At 34.8% G+C, this 19,048-nt stretch overlaps 1 protein-coding gene across 1 annotated transcript in view; it reads right to left on the reverse strand.

The window, feature by feature from the left end:
- LOC120583474 (collagen alpha-1(I) chain-like) overlaps positions 1-19,048 on the reverse strand; it is a 402,565-nt gene that overhangs the window by 360,763 nt on the left and 22,754 nt on the right. The gene's annotated exons all lie outside the window — the stretch shown is intronic.

The following is a 19,048-nucleotide window of genomic DNA, read 5'->3' on the forward strand; positions in this document are numbered from 1 at the left end:
AATCAGCAAGCCAATGACACAGAATTGCCTCAGCACACTGGATTCTCCGAAGAGACGAGACTTTGTTAAATGCTCCTGCATTTTCTCCCTTTCTCCCAGTCTGTTTCAGCCTAACGTCATCGGAATGTGCTGTCTCTTCTGTCTCGAACCTCTTTCTTCAGACATCAACCTGACTTGGCCCTCGCTGCTGAAATAGTTTTTTATCAATAAGGCCTTTCGGAATTTTCGTATGTATCATGCTCCCTCCCCACACTATGCACCATGATCTGCTAAACATTCTCCAAATAATTTATAAAATAATAATATTTATGTATTTATGTATTAGTTCTTTCGTCTGCTTTTCCCAAACTAGACTGTAAATTACAAGACAACAATCTTCCTGTGAGTTTTGGCCCACAGAAGTTCTGAGACATAGCTGACACTCAACTAAGGGAGATTATTCTTATAGTCTCTGTAACCCTAACGTGCAATTCTCTCTCAGGTGAGATAGGACTGGACTTGGAGTAGTGTGCTTGCTTTATGGTGATGGGGCTCTGGATAATGGGGAAAGAGAGTCCAAGTTTAGGATTGGTTATCAGCTCCTGACCAGGATGGACGGGAGACATGTGTGAAATAACATGGTCCAGAGCAGCAGGTAAGTGACAGATGAGTGTCACAAACAGGGGCAGATAACAGAGAAAATAAGTGTGAGGAATAAGCTCAGGTGAAAGAACTTCTGGAAACTAGTAAGGTGAAATTCTGCAGAAAGATCTGGTCATACAGTAGATGTGAGAAAAAGAACACAAGTAGGTACAAAGCCTACTGAGAGAATCAATATACAAAGCAATAACTCTTTTCACAATAAATTACAGAATGCACTTATTCAATAATCAGTTTCATTCATTACCGAACTGTGATTAAAACATAGTAGGTCAAAATAATTAAGTATATGATTAGATATTTGTGATCTGTGATCTAGTGTGATCTAAAGATACCATATACACACACATACACACACACAAAGTCTTTATATCAGTCGTGTGGAAATTATATTTCCTGACTATATTCCTGGTATACTACCCAATGAGGATCTAGTTTATATTAAACTTTATAAAGATCTCTTTTAAATGGAAGCTGAGGAAAGTACAAGGTGATAAGAATTATCAGGATACTGCTTTGTCTACAAAATCTATAGCTACACTGTAAGCTTCATATATCCAAAGTATGAGGAAGATAAACCATTCCAGGCAGAAGGGGTGAAGAAAAGAGTATCTCTGTACATACTCATCAAAATACTGAATTCAATTAATTTTCTTTGAAGTCAAAGTATTCATAAGGACTGGGGATAGTTAATTCTAAGTGAGAATTTGAAGAGGAGCAGGAATTGCTCTAGGTACACCACAGGTGATCACAGAAAGTGAGAATGAATAAACTACTCCCCATCTCCTACAGGAGTTGGACTCCACACAGGGAGTTATTCACAAAACTATGGCTACATAACACAGAAAATGCTGACGTCATTAAGAGTATAGTGCCTATAAATGCAGAGTCATATCAAAGTTATCCAGGAAGCTCTGGAGAGAGAGGAACATTCCACCTGGGCATTCGCAAGGGGGACTAATATTAATAACACAGAAAATCCAAAATTTCCTTAAGGAAGCAGAAACACACTCTTATATCAAGTTCAGGGTAAATGGAAGCAGGGAGAAGAAAAGTTAAAAGAAGCATTTAATGTTAGATTTAGTATTGTACTAAAAGCCAAGACATTGCTTTTTTCTTAATAGATATTTGTTGAAATTTAATCATATGTGACACCTTATTTGAAAACACCAAACAAACCATTTCTCTACTTTTTATCCTTTGGATATATTGCCTATGAATTCCTCACTCTAGATGCAAAATAAAAAACATCGAAAGAAAGAAAAAAAAGAAAGAAAGAAAGAAAGAAAGAAACCCCAGGTGATACGTGGCTGATAGGGCAATTGAGGTGATACATCATTTGTCAACCAGTGCCAAGAAGACTTCTTCTCTATCCTTGAAAATACATTTAAAGGGCCTTTCTCCTCACTAACATCTGTAGCAATCTGCCAAGATTTCCCTAAGCCTTTCATTATGCTAATGTCATCACGGTGATGCATCTGATATTGTAAGACACTTAATGACAAAGAATTTTGATAGTAATTCTGCACATAACAATTTAAACTTTATAAAACATTGCATTTTAAAAATTCTCTATGGTAAACATTTAGGAGCAGGCTCCTACAGGTATTCTACATGTGTTATGTGAAATGTATTATATATGTATTATACAAGTCTACATACATGAATTATATGTGATTTGAGACTTAACATTGTTTGAAAGGCCAACCATATTTCACTTCCTTTAAAGTTTAGGCTACAAACGTACTCTAGCCAGTGGCTCTAAAACATTAGACTACGGAGCGATAGTTTAGGATGCTCACGAAAACCTGTTTTCTACGTGCTACTCCCATAAAAAAGACTTTTAGTCCTACAGAGGGAATGTGAGGAATCTTAAAAAAATAACTGTCATGTAACCATGAGCTTTTTGAGAATTGTTGGTAGCTAATTACATAGAATATGCAAAGGATTAGATAGGTTATTAGTGGAAATCTTATAAGAAAGGAGTTATTTCCTAGCCTAGAAGCAGACAGAGCAAAACTTAGCAATCTGATGGTCTTTTATCAACATTCGAGATCAGACTGTAATTTCGTAACGATATTATATTTCATAAAATCACAATACAGAAAGGAGTATTCCGCATGCGGCTAAAGAAAACATGAATCAGATAAGAGCTAGTTTGTCTGCGTCAGTGGTGAGGAGGAAGGTTTCACATGCATTTCACATGCTTGGTTACCAAGCACATCCTCTAGTGGACAACGATTTCTAGAAATGACATAGGTCATTAAAAGTATCCAACTAATTCTCCCTACCTAGATTATATTTTCTCCCAAATGATGACTGTATATATCATTTACTTCCACCTAAATTTTCTTGTTAAGTGTCCATGCATTTCTTTATTGTTGGTCTAGTTTTTGTATTAAACTGAAAAGTTAACATTTTCATTTCCACATAATTCTTTTGTGAATATCATTAAAGTGAGTTAAATATGTAAATCAGATCAGTAACAGATGCGATAACAAGCTCTGCTTTCTGTTCCTGCAAATCTCTGAACTAGCCTATGGATTTTCATGGCCCTAAGAAAGCCTGATAATTTTTTGTAGGTAAGCTACACTCTCCAGCTCATAGCACCAATGCAATTTTTAAGATTTAAAACTCATTTATATAATTCTCAGAAAGCATATTTTTCCTATAATTTGACTTATATCTCTGCTTTATAATACAAAAGCATGGTCGCTTTTCTCTTTAAATCAGATTTAATGCTTAGGCACAACATTTCGAATAATCTGATAAATTTAGAGATTGCTTGCTTTCCCTAAATCTAGTAACAGCGTTGAATCATTCTGTTATCCTCTGAAATTGTCTGATGTGCTTTGTTCAGTGCAGTTTAGATCGCTAAAGGGATCTCAAGACTTAGTCTTACAGCTTAAACTAATTTTTCGACAACTGATAGCATTCATCATGGTGGCAAATAACAGCCCTCCAGTATTAAAAATGGAAGGCAAGAAAAGTACCTGATCTTTCCGATCCTAAACACCCCTGTGGCTTGGTCAGCCCCTGAGGCAAAGCGCTTGGGCTCAGGAGAATAACCTATGACTCGAGGCTTTCTCAGGGCTATCTACTCACTGCAGCTATGACAGGGACAAGGTGCCATTTTCCACGCTTGTCTGGATGTTTCATCTCAATGTCCATTTGTGCGAAGATTGATGGCTCTGTAAGTGAGTGGAAAGATCAAGCTGCTTCATAATGCTGTGTCAGTCAAGTCTCAAACTTCAGTAACATGTTAATGTGAGATTCTGCCCTTGGATGAATGCCCCTTATCAAATACAAGGGAGAGAAAACTGCATGTCGGTACGCAGGCCTCACAATTCTCAGAGTCAAGGAAAAGGCAACGGGGCCTTAAAAGGCCGTGGAAATGCACGGATTACCGCTGAACCACTGAGACTTTAAGGATGACATCACTCCAGACACATTAGGTTAGTTGAAAGGATTTGTTCCATTAATTCTTAGACAGTTAACATTTCATATAGAAAAAAAGGTAATTAGCACCAAAATTGTCTTCAATCCCACGAGAAGTTTTTGGCCTTAATTCCGCCTAAAGCTGTGCCATACAAAGGTTACTGTTATTTATTGCCATGCCTTCCATATTCGATAGGAATCTATTCAATAAATATTATCAGGAAGACTTTTCTGCTGCTTTCTTTAGCATCCTGAAATCAATGACTTGAAATAAGTCCATCTGTTAAAGGCTAAATGTCTTTTTTACAGATATACTTTTGCTTAAGACAAAAATTGCCTTTTTTCTTTTCTTTTTTTTTAAAGAAAGAACAGTGGGTGAATCATGATTTCATTCTAGGGGAAAAAACTTTTTGAGGTCTAAGGATGGAATAATTATAGAGTGAGTTCAACCCATTTGGAGTGAAAACAATATATATCAAACAATTGAGACAGCTGGAATTCTTAATATGCGGCAAACACTGTGACCAAAAATAATAAAAATATACTACTTAGTACGTTCAATTTTCATCTGTATGCCTAAAGGCACGAGGTAAAGATTACTAACAACCCGAGGAAATATTCAAATTTAAATTACGCTGTATTAAGTAACTATGCCTATGTCTCTTCCTCACTTATTTTGAAATACTTGAAGATGAAGCTCATCTGCCATTACATCTCTAGCTCTATTACGAATAATTTGATTCATTAATTCTACAAATTATGTGTGACTACCTACCATGTAGTACTCCAAGCATATGCCACAGTAAAAGCATAATAATTTTAACTTCCATAAGTTTTAATAGGATAAAGAGACAAAAATAAAAATTTGTTAAAAATAAGCAAAATCTATGTAATGTTGTATGCAATCACAAACTTTGTATGGCCTTTTTAGAAAACTAGTATATCGAATCCTTCCATGAGAAACCAAAGTTGCATAATTTTCATTCTAATATTTAAAAAAGAAATGCAGAGCAAATGTAATGACATCACCAAAGCTAACTCTGCCAGCTTTTGTTCTTCAACATGTAATGTATGTTTAGACTATTATAACAGTTACTATTATTTTGTCTTGTTTTTGGACAGCAGGAGAAATGGTAATTGTGCTCCTTGAAGGGGAATTTAATCTTAACTGAAAAAATTAATTTAGATGGTAGTAAATTGTTTCATTATATTTAGACTTATTTCTGACATAGTTCTTCATTATGATGTGCTACTGTTCATTCCTTTCTACTCAGTACAACTGAAGAAAATGGAAATGATCCTTTTTTATTTCTTAATAGCTAGTTACTATAATCGTTCAATAATTACAGGCTGATTTTAAACTGTAAAGTTGTTATCAAGGACACGACTTTCGATTTATGGAATATTATAGTTGGAGATACCTTACACATTATTAATTGAAATCCTTCCAGCGTTCAGATTAATAACCTGCAGACCTAAAAGCTTATAAAATTCCCTGATGGTCACCCACAAGGAAACCTCTTCCCCTCCACGTAATGATTTCAAGATTCGTCAGTGTTTTCCACGCATTTACTCATTCTTCTTTTTGTTGAATACTATTCCAGTGAGCGGCTTTAACAAAGTGTATCTTTTCAGTTGTAGATGAATATTTTGACTGTTTCCAGCATTTGGTTTGATGCACAGGTTTGATATCATCATTTACTAGAGTTGCTGTAACAAACTATCACAAATTGTGTGGCTTAAAACCACAAAAATTAGTCGCACTGTTTAAAATCAAGGTGATAGCAGGGCCATGCTCCCTCTGAAGCCTCTGAAAGAATCCTTTCTCACTTCTTCCGTTTCTGGTATCACACATTCTCGGCTTATAGACGCATCACTCCAACCTCTGTCTGTGCTCACATGGCATTCTTCCTAAGTATTTGTGTCTTCACCTGTCATTTTCTCTTCTTATAAGGACACAGTCATACTGGATTAGAATTCACTCTAAGGACCTTATCTTAACTTGTTTTGTCTGCAAAGACCCTATTTCTAAATGAGGTCACAGTCACAGGTACCAGGGGTTAGGACTTCAACACATCTTTAAGGGGACTTAATTCAACCTGTAAAAGGTGCTAAGACCATTATGTACTAGGCTTTGTGTGATACATGGTTTTATTTTTCTTGTTTGAATTTCTAGAAGTAGAACTGCTTACTTTAAATGTAAGTATGTGTTAAAAGTGGTTTTGCGCCCAATGAGATATCACCTCACACCTTTCAGAATGGCCACCATAAATAAATCAAACAACAAGTGTTGGCAAGGATGTGGAGAAAAGGTAACCCTCATACACTGTTGGTGGGATTGCAAACTGGTACGGCCACCATGGAAGACAGTTTGGAGATTCCTAAAAAAATTTAAAATGGATCTACCTTTTGACCCAGCAATTGCACTTCTGGGTATTTATCCAAAGAAAACCAAAACAATAATTCATAAAGATCTACGCACCCCTATGTTCTTGGCAGCACTATTTATAACAGCCAAGATATCGAAGTACCCTAAATGCCCATCAACAGATGACTGGATAAAGAAATCACAGACAGAAAAAGTTGAAAACCACATGATATCACTTATATGTGGGATATAAACCTAAAAGCAACAAACAAACAAGACGGACAAACAGAGACTCATTGACATGGACAATAGCCTAGTGGTTACCAGAGGGGTGAGGGGGAGGAGGGAGATAGACAGGGTAAAAGGGGGTCAATATGTGGTGAGAGAAAGAAATCTAACTATGGGCGATGAGCACCCAATGCAATATATATATATATGCTTTACTGTTGAATTGTACATCTGAAAATGACTGGATTTCGTTAACCAATGTCACAATAATAAAAATTAAAAAAAAAATAAATAAAAGAGAGATAACTGACATTAAAAAAAACACTTATGGCTCATATATAGATGGACTATTACTCAGCTATAAAAAAATGAAATCCTACCATTTGCAATGACATGGATAGACCTCGAGGTTATCATGCTGAGTGAAATGAGTCAAACAAAGATACATACCACATAATTTTACTTACATGCAGAATGTAAGGGAAAAAAAGAATAAACTAATTGAAAACAGACTCACAAATATAGAAGACAGTCTGGTGACGGCCAGGGTGGGGTGGGGTGGAGGGACTGGGAGAAAGGGGTGAAGGGTTAGAGAAGTACAAATTAGTAGCTCATGGTCACAGGGATGGGGAGCACGGCAGTCAGCAGTAAGGTAATGGCTAGGTGGAGAGCCAGAGGACAGAAAACGTGATCGGGAGGATTGTTCCATAAACTATGTAAATGTTTAACCAATGTACTGTATACTTGAAACTAACAATAAAGTAAAATGCTAAAAAAAAGGAAAATAGCCACAAAAAAGGGGTTTTGCCATTTTACATCTCCTCTACTAAAGAATGAAAGTTCTCTTTGTCCTATTTCTTTGAAAACACTCAGTATTACTAGCGTTTTTAAGTTTACACACTTTACTAAGCAGATATTAGGATGTCATTGTGGTTTTTAATTTGAGAACAATGATGCTGAATAATTTTGCATGGGCTTAATAGTCATTCATACATTTTCCCATGTGAAATTTCCATTGAAATCATAGGTGATTTTAACTGTTTTATCTTATTACTAAATTGTAAGGCTATTCCCATTTTCAGAATACATACATTGTTATTTCTCTCAGTCTGTGTCTTGACTATTCATTTTTTTAACATTTTCTCAGAGGAGAGTATTTCATGTCAACAAAGTTTAATTTATCAAGTTTTTCCCATTAGCATTTGTAAACCTTGTTTTCCAAGGAGGCTTTACCCAGTGAAGATTCTCACTTATGTATTCTTTTAGATTTTATAACTTTAGTTTATATGCTTCGTTTTATTTGTACATGGTGTGAGGAAGAATACTGTCTTTTTTCACTATAAATCATCCTTTGTCCTAGTATGTCTATTGTTGTAAATTTCTTTTTCAATTGAATTATCCTGACACCTTTATCAGCAAATATTTCCCTATTGATCTACACCATGCCATTATTATTATTATACAGCCTTATAGCAAGAATTAGAATCAGCCAATGAGGTCCTCTGAGTTTGTTCTTCTTTTTCCAAACTATTCTTTGTGCCCTAGGCCATTTCCTTTGATTGTACCAGGCTTGCCCTGAATCTATAAAATAATATGGGAAAAATCAGTCTTAATAATATTGAAAGTGTTGATTCATTTAAATGGAATATTTCTTCATTTGTTTTCTTCCATAAGGTCTCTCAGCAGTATTTTATGTTTCGGTGTATAGGCCCTGAAACTGTATTGTTAAATAAGTAGTTCATGTTTGTGACTGTGTATATGATTTTTTTTAAGATTGCATTTAATAAAGTGAACTTCACATAACATAAAATTCATCATTTTAACCATTTTGATGCATGCGATTCTGTGGCTTTTGGCACATTCACAATGTTCAGCCACCCTCAACACTATCTAGTTCCAGAAAAATTTTATCACATCATATGGAAATCCCATATTGATTCAGCAGTCACCACCCGCTTCCCCTAGCCAAAGCCCCTGACCAACACTAATCTCCTGTCTACATACATTTGTATATTCTGGTCATTTCGTATAAATGGAGTAACACACGTGGCTCTCAGCATCTGACTTCTTTCGCATAACACAGTGTCTCTGCAGCCCATTCACACTGCAGCATCACATTCTACTGTATATATCACATTGTGCCCATCCATTCACTTGCCAATAAACATTAGGCTGTTGCCACCTTTTGAATACTGTGAATTCCAATATATTTGGAATTAATCAACACAATTCTAAATAACTGATGAATCCAAGAAGAAACTACAGGGTAAATTATCAAGTATTTGCATTGAATTCAAATGCTTATAGGCATCATATTTTAAACAGAGCAAGTAGGAGAAAGATTAGATGGTAAAAGGAAAAGGAAGAATAAAGATTAGGTAGAAAAATTATGTTAAATATTTTGATTATTGGACAATATTTAGATCAGTTATTGTTAAGCTAAATTAAGATATTACACCTCTATTGTTTCCAACTCTTGGCATAGTTTTTAGTATAAAGAAGGTAATCAGGAAACTTGTTTAGATAATCAATCTACTGTATATTGTTTTACTTATGGTACTTATTTGAAAAAAGTATGATAAAAACACTCAGGGCTACATTATTTCTGCCAACATTTCCTTTCCTAACGTTTTTATTTAATACATTTCAAAACTGTATATTCATGTGTATAATGTATCATAATGGTTATATATTGTGGCTATTCTCTCAATGATCATAGGTTAACTTTCACACATTTGATATTTTTCTCTATTTCCCTACTTTTCTCTTTCATGCAGGAAAGAATCTGTCTTATGTCCCTATTTTTAATTCTATTTACCTGTAATAGGTCTTCCTGTCAATATTTCATTTAGCATTAATCTGTGTATTTTCAATACAACTCTAGATACTTATCTTTGCTTTTCTGTCAAATGTCATTATCTTCTCTCATTCTTTTACATATTCATTAAAAGTCTACTGTGACATTGTTTGTGACAAGTAAACATATTTTCCCACTAAAATTTCTCTACAACAAAATATTGTGAATATCAAGTAATTAATAATTGTGTTCAAAATGTAATATCCAACTTCTCTATGACCAATGATGCCTTATGCTTCTTTATGTTTGATAAAGCCCCATAACTTTCAATCTCATCAATTTCTTTGACATGAAGGTTCATGTCATGAAGTTTCTTTGACATGAAGTTTCCAATCCTTTTCTTATTCTTCTGAAAGAAAGCTTAAAAATAATATTAGTACCATAGTTATCAATCGCTTAGCTTATATCTGACATTTTGACTGGAAGACAAAAGCTTTTGAAAGGTTTGAATATTTTACTTTTCAAAACTTCCATTTTCTATTCGTTTTTTTTAATGAAAAAATTAAAATTGGGAAATTATAAAAGATGCCTTTAGTATACCAAAGAGAATTTTCTTCTGTTTCTGTCCTATTTTAGGTCAATTTTTATATTATATAAAAGTTTTGCTAAGGGCATCTCTTTCACTATCTCTTAAAACAAATGAATAACTTAAAATGTCCTTTTTATTAGGGTATTTTTTTTTTGACAGCTACTATATAAAACACATCGCAAAAACTAATTTTGGTTAGTAATGCTAAACACTGAGGCATTTTTCAAAAATCATAAGACAAATCATCATGCTATCATGAAATGTATAAATTTCTAAATATCAGTTTTATATATAACTTCTGAAGAGAACAACATTTATATTTGAATTACATATCCATGTGTTCTTGTTTTTCCAACCCGAAAGAAATACAGCTGTTACATTGTTCCTTCTCTATAAAGTCCTGTTCCTGAAATAAACTTATCTAGAAGCAGCAAAGATCTTTCCTTAGACAGATTGCAACTTTTCACCAATCCCCACTAGCATAGAAAATGGTAACATCTGCATTTAAATTACTTATTTATTCAACTCATTTATACGAAAGCATACTAAACCCAAAATTCAGTTCTGGAACATGGCTCTGAACCTCGCATTTCATATAGTTCCTCCACAAACTTGTCTTACTAACTGTCAGATCGATAATCTATACATGTTGCACTGCAACATCCTTCAAATGCAGCATCTTGGAAAGCGTAACAGGAAACCAGACCATAAAGCATACTTTTCTAAAATGGAAAAAAAAATAAAAAATTCCTATTACTATCTGAGACTGCCATCTTTTCAAAACATCTTAGCTAAACTGGTTCCCTCTGGCTCCAATGATGGTTTCATACCATCTGTTCATTAAAAACGGTGCTAACCATTATTTTGTAGCCACTTTGGAAACAACTTCAAAATATATTTGCTACAAGTTCAAGCACATTCAAACACAGTCCATTGGGCAGATTCTACAATAAATCTTCATACAAAAACATTTTCGAATTACCACTTTAGTCATCTTAAGCAAATATTGAGAGGCTACTCTGTGTGAAGAACTCTACTACAGTATTAGAGATTAAAAAAAGACAAAAAACAAATAATATTTGGATCTCTTTTAAGGAAACTCGCAAGGCAAATACTGTGGAGAAGCAGGATCATAATCAACGGAGGGAGAGTCCTAACTGACTAGTCGAGAATATTACATTATTGCTACATTCTAGAGAAAGGACAGGCTTTGTTGCTATTCAGAGAATCAAAGAAATCTTCTCATAGTGAAGAGCGCATTTTAGTTAATACAGCAGCAAAAGTATTTTAATAGTTTATAAAAATAAATATTGAAATTTTAGAATACAGCAATAGTATGGAAGTAAATTTAGAAAAAAATGAGTTCAGAAAATTAGTCATCTATGTGCATGAGCGAAGAATTTTTTGAACGATGTAAAAAATTCTAAATAGATTATTTGTGTTAGATAATGGGAGTATGAAAGCTACATTAAAGAGACACGTTCTGTAGAAAATGGGTAAACACTACAGGTTACTGAGGTTACTCAACCTTTATTTCAAGTCTGTAACTTTCAGTAGGTAAGAAAATAAATGGTTAAAAAAGGTAACTGAGGCAGGAAGACAACAGTCCTAGTGAGATAAAATAAGTCTAAACTAAGTGCTGACAGTAGGAATGCATATTATATGCATTCCGTTTGTGTGTGTGCGTGTATGTAAAAATGTCAATCACGGCTCAGAAGTATCCATATAAACCATAAGAACTGCATTTAACCATGAGCATTATAGGAATAGTAAGAAAATGTGTTTTCCTGTAGGAAGTTTACTTTCTTTTATCTCTTTGACTCACTGTATGAATGGGTCTCATACATCTCAGAGTCATTCCCCTTATCAGTTAAATCAGTATTTCCAGAACTATAATTATCCTTCTCTTATTTAACGATACCAAGAGCTTTAGATCTTACAATCGTATAATCATCCTTTCTTCTTCCTCTCCATTTACTTAATCTTTTCCATTTATTGCACAGTCCAATTTTTCTTTAAAATATGTATCACATATACAATGCTTTTATCATGTCTGTTTTTTTCATTTCAATGCAAGCACCCTAATTCATGTCCTCAGGAGTTTGATATTTGTCCTTTTTCTACTTCCACAAAAATATACCTAACTCAATGTTACCATATTAGTCTTCTAAAGGGGAAAGCGTGTGTTAAGGGGGAACTGGGAGTCACTGTGGCTTTGGAGTTGACATTCATAACTTCAGAGTCAGGAAGAGCAAAGTGGCTCCAAGTTCAAGTTCTGCTACCTTATAAGTGCAGCATTGATATAGTTGATTAACCTCTTTTACCCTGGCTTCTTTATTAATGCTAAAATCATGACAGTTTATCTCTGCATCAGTCAATCTCCACAAAATAGCTACAAAACACAAAATATTAATATTGTATTATACCTCAAATGCAGTTATGTCTCATTCACGTATCTCCAAAATAGCAACATAGTAGCTACCTCAGACTGGAAGCGACTGCATACTGCACACTTGGTTCAGACGTGCTCGTGTATGTCTTTTGTATTCATTTCTGTCACTTCCATGACAGTTGCAATAAACTTAGAGGTTATAAAGAACACAAAGTTATTACCTTATAGTTTCGGCGATCAGAAGACTTATCTTGGTCTCCTGGACTACAATCAAGGTGGTGGCAGGCCATGTGTTTCTCTAGGGGAGGGTATGACTTTCATCCTTCAGATTGTTAGTGGAATTCAAGTCCTTATAGTTGTAGGACTGAGAGCCCCATGCCCTTCCTGGTTATGGGCTGAGGGCCATTTCAAGCCCCATGTTAATGGAAAGTAGTACACTCTCTTCATGATGATCCAGAGGAGAGAAAGTGGGGCATCTGCTAACTAATTATACATTTTATCATACAGCTGGGTGTCCTACAATTCAAGTCAGTTCTGACACTACCTACCTTCTTGAAGATGCCATAGGTTACCAGCTCAGTCTCAAGAGGGCTCACTCCAGGTGCTAATCACAAGTCCAGGTTGTCACCAGTGTTTCCTACTAAACAGTTATAAATCAGAGGTTCCCACGACCTCCTCCTTGGGTTTGATCGTTTCCTAGAACAGCTCACAGAACTAAGTAAAACAGTTTACCTACAAGATTATTGTTTCTTACAAAGGGTACAAATCAAAAGCCAGATAAAGAAATATATAGGGTGAGGTCCAGAGGACTGAGTACAGAAATCTCTGTCCCCATGGAGGTGAAGGTTTGCCACCCTCCCAGAATAAGGATTTGTTCTTGTTCTCCACCTCAGGAGCTCTCCAAATCTTGCGATGTTTTTTGGATTTTTATGAAGGCATCATTACATAGACAGGTTGATTAAAAGCATTGGCAGGTAATGATTAATTCAACCACTACCCTCCCAAAGGTAGGGGAGTAGACCGAACAGTTCTAATCCTCTAATCACATGTTCAGTTCCCTTGGCAAACAGCCCATCTTGTGGTCATCTAGGGGCTTTCCAAAAATGACTTCATTAACATAAACTCAGGTGTAGTTAAAAGGGATTCATTAAGAAAAACAAGAAACCCATTTCGCCTTTATCCCTCTGAAGTTATTTCAAAGATCTAACTGTTTCTACAGAATTGGTATTACTTACTGGATAATACTTCATTCTATATACAGAGAATGAATGAGGCAAGTCAACCCAAATTTTGTCTTGAAAATAACTTACAGACAGGTACCAAGGCTTAATGTCAAGATTTCACAGGTCTGTGTGTGCTTAACCCTGATGTTAAGACTGTTATTCACAGTGTGCCACTCACACTCCCACATGCCTTGCTTAGCATACCCAAGCTACAAGGTCATTATCACTCTTTCATCCAGAGCAGTTCTCAGGATCATTTTATGTTGCTGGAATTTTTTAAAATAAGATCACAGTACAAAATGGAGTAGAGTTCCTGCCTGGTTGCCCCCTAGTGGGGAAAATGCTGCTCTTACTGCTTGCTATTGAATACAGATTCCTTAAGCTTTGGGTTCCTCGGTGGCAATACTGCCCAGTGCACATGTAGCATCCATCTGGATTCCACACATTGCCCCATGGGACAGAGGAATCGAGTATGGATATTCTGATGATTCTGCTGCTAGCTATGCTGTGACTGTGCAGTTTTCATCTCTAATGCAGGAATCTCTTGCCTTTTGTCTGCATCCTTGGATCTGTGGCAGGTTAACTTATTAGAATATACAGCTATTTTGTTGAATGTTGATTTAAGAATCCCTCCTCATTGTGCAATTTATATAAGTAAGGTAACATCCCCACAGCAGGCCACATTCTCATACAATATTTTTGAAAAATTAATCTTTCTTCTTTAAAATAGTATCAGGCTACTGAACAAAATGCTGGACTGAGGGCTAAAAAATCAGAATTCTCGTTCTTGTTTTACCGATAATTAGCTATTAGACCTTGAGTGAACAGAAAGGTGCTTAACGTTCAGTGAGCATTTACTATGTGTATGCCATTTCACTAAGTTACTGTATTGTTTAATATTCATACATTATCCCCAAACGAAAGAGGTAGAAACTGAGGCAGAGAATGTTAAGTAGTTCACCCTAGTTTACAGGGCTAAGAGGAAGCAGATACAAGACTTGGATTCAGGCAGTTCAGCTACGGAGGGATACTTTTAACCAGTGCTTTGGGCACAACGAAAGGATGATGAATGCTGGACACAGACCTACCTGTGTTCATATACGGGCCCACCACCTTTGTACTTGCGGACCTAGCAAATTACCTAAGCTTCTAAGCCTACAACAGCGGAATACTGAACTTACTTTGAAGGGTGTTTATGTGAATTAAACCAGATCACAGAGGTGGTAGCTCTATGCACAGGGCTTGCATATTATTGGCTTTCAGTGAATTTTAATGTCCTTTCTTCAAGTGCTTCTAAAATCTATATGTGGCTTCAGCTGTTTTATGTTTAACCTTGTGGATGTTGCTTTAAAATGTTAAGTTAATGTTCTCATTTTCTATAACAGCTTTTTCAAAATTATTTTGCATTTCAAAAACGCATTTTTTCCACTACTTAGTTTGACGATAAAAGTGAAAAAGTTTTATATTACCACATCCTGGGCTTTTTGAAGTAACTCTCTAAATAGAGGATTAAATGAAAATTCCCTGACTCTTACATGTACCTAAAAATAAATGTTAGATGTGGTCATAAAATTTAATGTTTGACAAATGACACTTTCTGCAATAATTTACTTAGGAGGTCAACTAATTCTTAGAAGATAGGTATTATAACTCTTCATTACTGATGATTATAAATTCTATTTTATAACATATATAAAATCTCGACTTCACGATGCTTTTTTCCATCAGTTAACAATGTGTTTGTTATAAAAGAAGCTATAATGCCTTGATGAAAATACTGAATAGTTCATAAAATCTATGCAGCTTGAATCGGTCTCATAATCTCTTCACACTTAGAGAACAAAGTGGTTTATGTTATTGCATGTATTATTACTAATTCTGATCATTTAATTATCAGTTCGTTTTAATCCAAATATTAACTTTGAGAGCTCATACATATTTTAGAACAAATATAAACAAAAAGACACCTTGGGGGATGGTTTATTGTATTGATATAATTAAACTGCCGGCTGCCAATTAAGGACACATGTATTATTGTGAATTCCTAAGCTTAAGGATGAAGGAAATTATATAAATGAAAATAAATTATCTAACTAAAAGTTGAAAGAAAAAAAGCTTTAAAGTGATGGTCTATAAGCAACATGGTTATTTTTTTTTTTTCCCCTGCATGGAAAGAATGTAGTCTTAGACTATCACAAGATAAACGATTTAATTATCAAATGATAAAATGTTCTATTTTTAAATTTTGGACTAAATTTATGTGACGATTCAGTTTAAATTTGAGAATACAGAGCACATAGATAAACATTCAACTTCTTTTGTACACATTGGAGGAATATTTCAGATACAGATTTCTTTTTCACAGATTGCCTGGTTTCACAGATATTTTGGAGGGACATGACAGCAAAAGTTTAAGGCATACGATGAAAGGACAGATAGTCTTATTTTGTTTATGACAGCCTTCCAAGCTTCAGGCTATTCACCCAGAATCCCAAGATTTAGTATAGAAGGTTAACACTTTTAACAAAATAATTCATCTTGCTTTATTCATTCTTAATATTGCCTGAATATCTTCCTAAAAGTGTTAATTCCTACTTTAACAATTTGCTTTATATTTAATTTTGTCTGCATTTTGCTAAAGTTTAGCTCTCATAAATTTCTCTTTCTAGACTGAATATGTTTACATTGTAGTTGTCTTTTACTACAATATCATGATGGTGAAGACCCCATGGCCTTAAAGACTTGGGATTGAAGATTTACCTATCTACTGTCTGTATTATTTAAGTCGCTTAGCTTCATTAAGATCCAGTTCCCTCTTGGATTAATTTAAAGATTATGTGGTATGTATTACATTATTACATGAACTATTTGTTATAGTGACTCATCAAGTGATAAATTCTCAACGCAAATGGTTCTACTTTATAGAACTATATGCTTATTTGTCTCAGTATCTTCCAAAGCCTGACCTAATGCTTGGCAGGGAGTTGGCATTTTTCTTAACAATATAGATATTTAGCAGATGCCAAAGGTCGTGTTGATTTGCTCTCATAAAGTATGTTAAGAACGTGTATGATTGGAGACCTAATGGGATTATCCATTGTCGCGATATTAGATGGATCTTCACTGTCCGGTAAGCTACTTCTATGGAGATAAATGGAAATATCCACCCCTCACTTTTAGAGGATATTATGACACTTATCTGCAACATCTCCTTGGAGAAGCCACTTTGGTTTTTATTTTACTAGGATAGGAGAATTGAAAAAACTTGAACTTGCCTTTCCTCATTCAGTGAAATAGAAAGAGAAGCATGTTTTTTTAACCAGTTACCGAATTCTGGATCAACCATGCTTCCAAACCTTAGGGTGTAACTATAGGCTATCTTCACAGACCAATGCTGCCCATCGCTTGTGAGATCAGATTTGAACACGGTTTTACATATCCTGTATCACTGTATCCAGTATTTTCACATGAAATTCAGGCCAAGCGCTGAGTCATTGTTTTTTCCCCACACTCCTCTTTTTCCATTTGTCTCCTTATCGTGTTCCTTCTAAGTGAGATTCGACGCAACGTATTCCTCGTTGCTAGATGGCAGGTGGATACAGAAAAAGCTAATTCTTGTTCTCATTATTATTGGTCATTATTTGATATTTTATTTTCCCCAAGATGTAACCAGCCTTGCTTAGACTGTTGACTAATGTCAGCCTCACTACCCCCTATTTCTGATGAGTTTGTTTCCTGGTAGGGCCTCCGGTCGCTAGGAACCTTACTAAGTAGTCCCCTCATCCTGACTGTCAAGGGTATTCACCACTATATTATCTTAGTTTTTATTTATTTGTCTGTTTTTGTTTATTTACCCTAGCAGAAGGTAAGAAGCAAGGGTGAGAGAAAGACGCATTCTTCATTTGTCCCCATTTCTGATTTATCTTGTTTGACAACCCAACTGTAACTGTTGAACTTAGTATTAAAATGAGGCATCTTTGTTCTGTAAGGTGGATTCTCACTGGCTTTATCCATCCACCTAGCTGCTAATGAAAGGTTCAAAATTGCAGAGCAAGAAAGGACACATTAATTCATTAATATGCTAGGCTGCCAAAAATCAATACTTTTCTTACCATCCCTCTCTCTACATAATTCATATTTTAAAACTATGTTTTTTAAAAATTTATTTTTCTGATTTATGATTAAATGACTAAAGCTTAATCAAGAAGCATTGTCACTAAAATCTGCCTTGGCAAACACTTTATTTATGACCATTTACACTGATATCTAGAAGTTCTTGAGAGTATGCATTTGTGTTTTTTTGTCAACTAGACAATGCACATTGACAAGGGGGGCAGTATTTAATGGCACATGAAAATCTTCATGATGAAACTTTTCTCAAGTAAGCATTTCTTACGTATTTTCCAGTGAAAATATATATTTTTGATCTTATTAAATATTATGTAATTTACTCATAGAGATCGATATAATGACGTTGATGTCACAGATGCCCATATTATTCTCTCTCTCTCTTATTCACATATATTTAGTTTTCACTACATTTTATGACTGGAAGTGATTGTGCTTTGGGGAAAATAAAACCACGTTACAAAAAGAGCACTGAGCTCTAATCAAAAGACCCAACCATTAATACTCATTCTACTATACCACTATCATATGAAATTGGACAAGTCACTGACCTGCCTGAGTAACTGATTTATGTTCCAAAAAAAGTACAAAATTACGAAATATTATATTTATGCATTATTTTCTAGAAAATAACCTTGATACTCATTTATGTAAGAGTATAAACAAGCACACATAACCTATGATCTCGATTACATTCAGATATATATAATATTACATAGAAATGACAATAATATATTATAAATCACCTGCGGTGGCCAAATTATAATGGATGATATAATGGATTACACTAGGCATATTTTAACATATGAAAAATATTTCATTAACATTTTTTAAAAGTAGGAAAATAACAGGCAACAAGGCAAGGTGAAAGTGCACGTGTACCCACTCCGTAAGTTTTAAAGATTGATACACACATGTGGCATTACGGGGGGAAATAAAAATTAAATTCATGGGTAGAGAGGTTTAATAAAATAAATTTGAAGCTGTGTCTTATGGCTAAAAGTAGCTGATTTAAGGTGATAAGAAAATTTAAAGCATATTTAGGTAAAACTTGGTAATACATAGTGTTTTCATTGCATTCTATCTCTTTGCATACATGTTTCATTAAAATTTTACCCATACACGCACACAGAGGTAAAGACTGTAATGTTTGCTTCCTCCATAGATACCGGTAGTGACTGTACATATTTAAATTAATTCCAGAGGATCCGACAGTAAATCATTATATTACCCCAGGCACCTGGAT

Source organism: Pteropus medius, unplaced genomic scaffold, assembly GCF_902729225.1.
Source record: "Pteropus medius unplaced genomic scaffold, Ma_sr-lr_union100, whole genome shotgun sequence".
NCBI lineage: Eukaryota > Metazoa > Chordata > Mammalia > Chiroptera > Pteropodidae > Pteropus > Pteropus medius.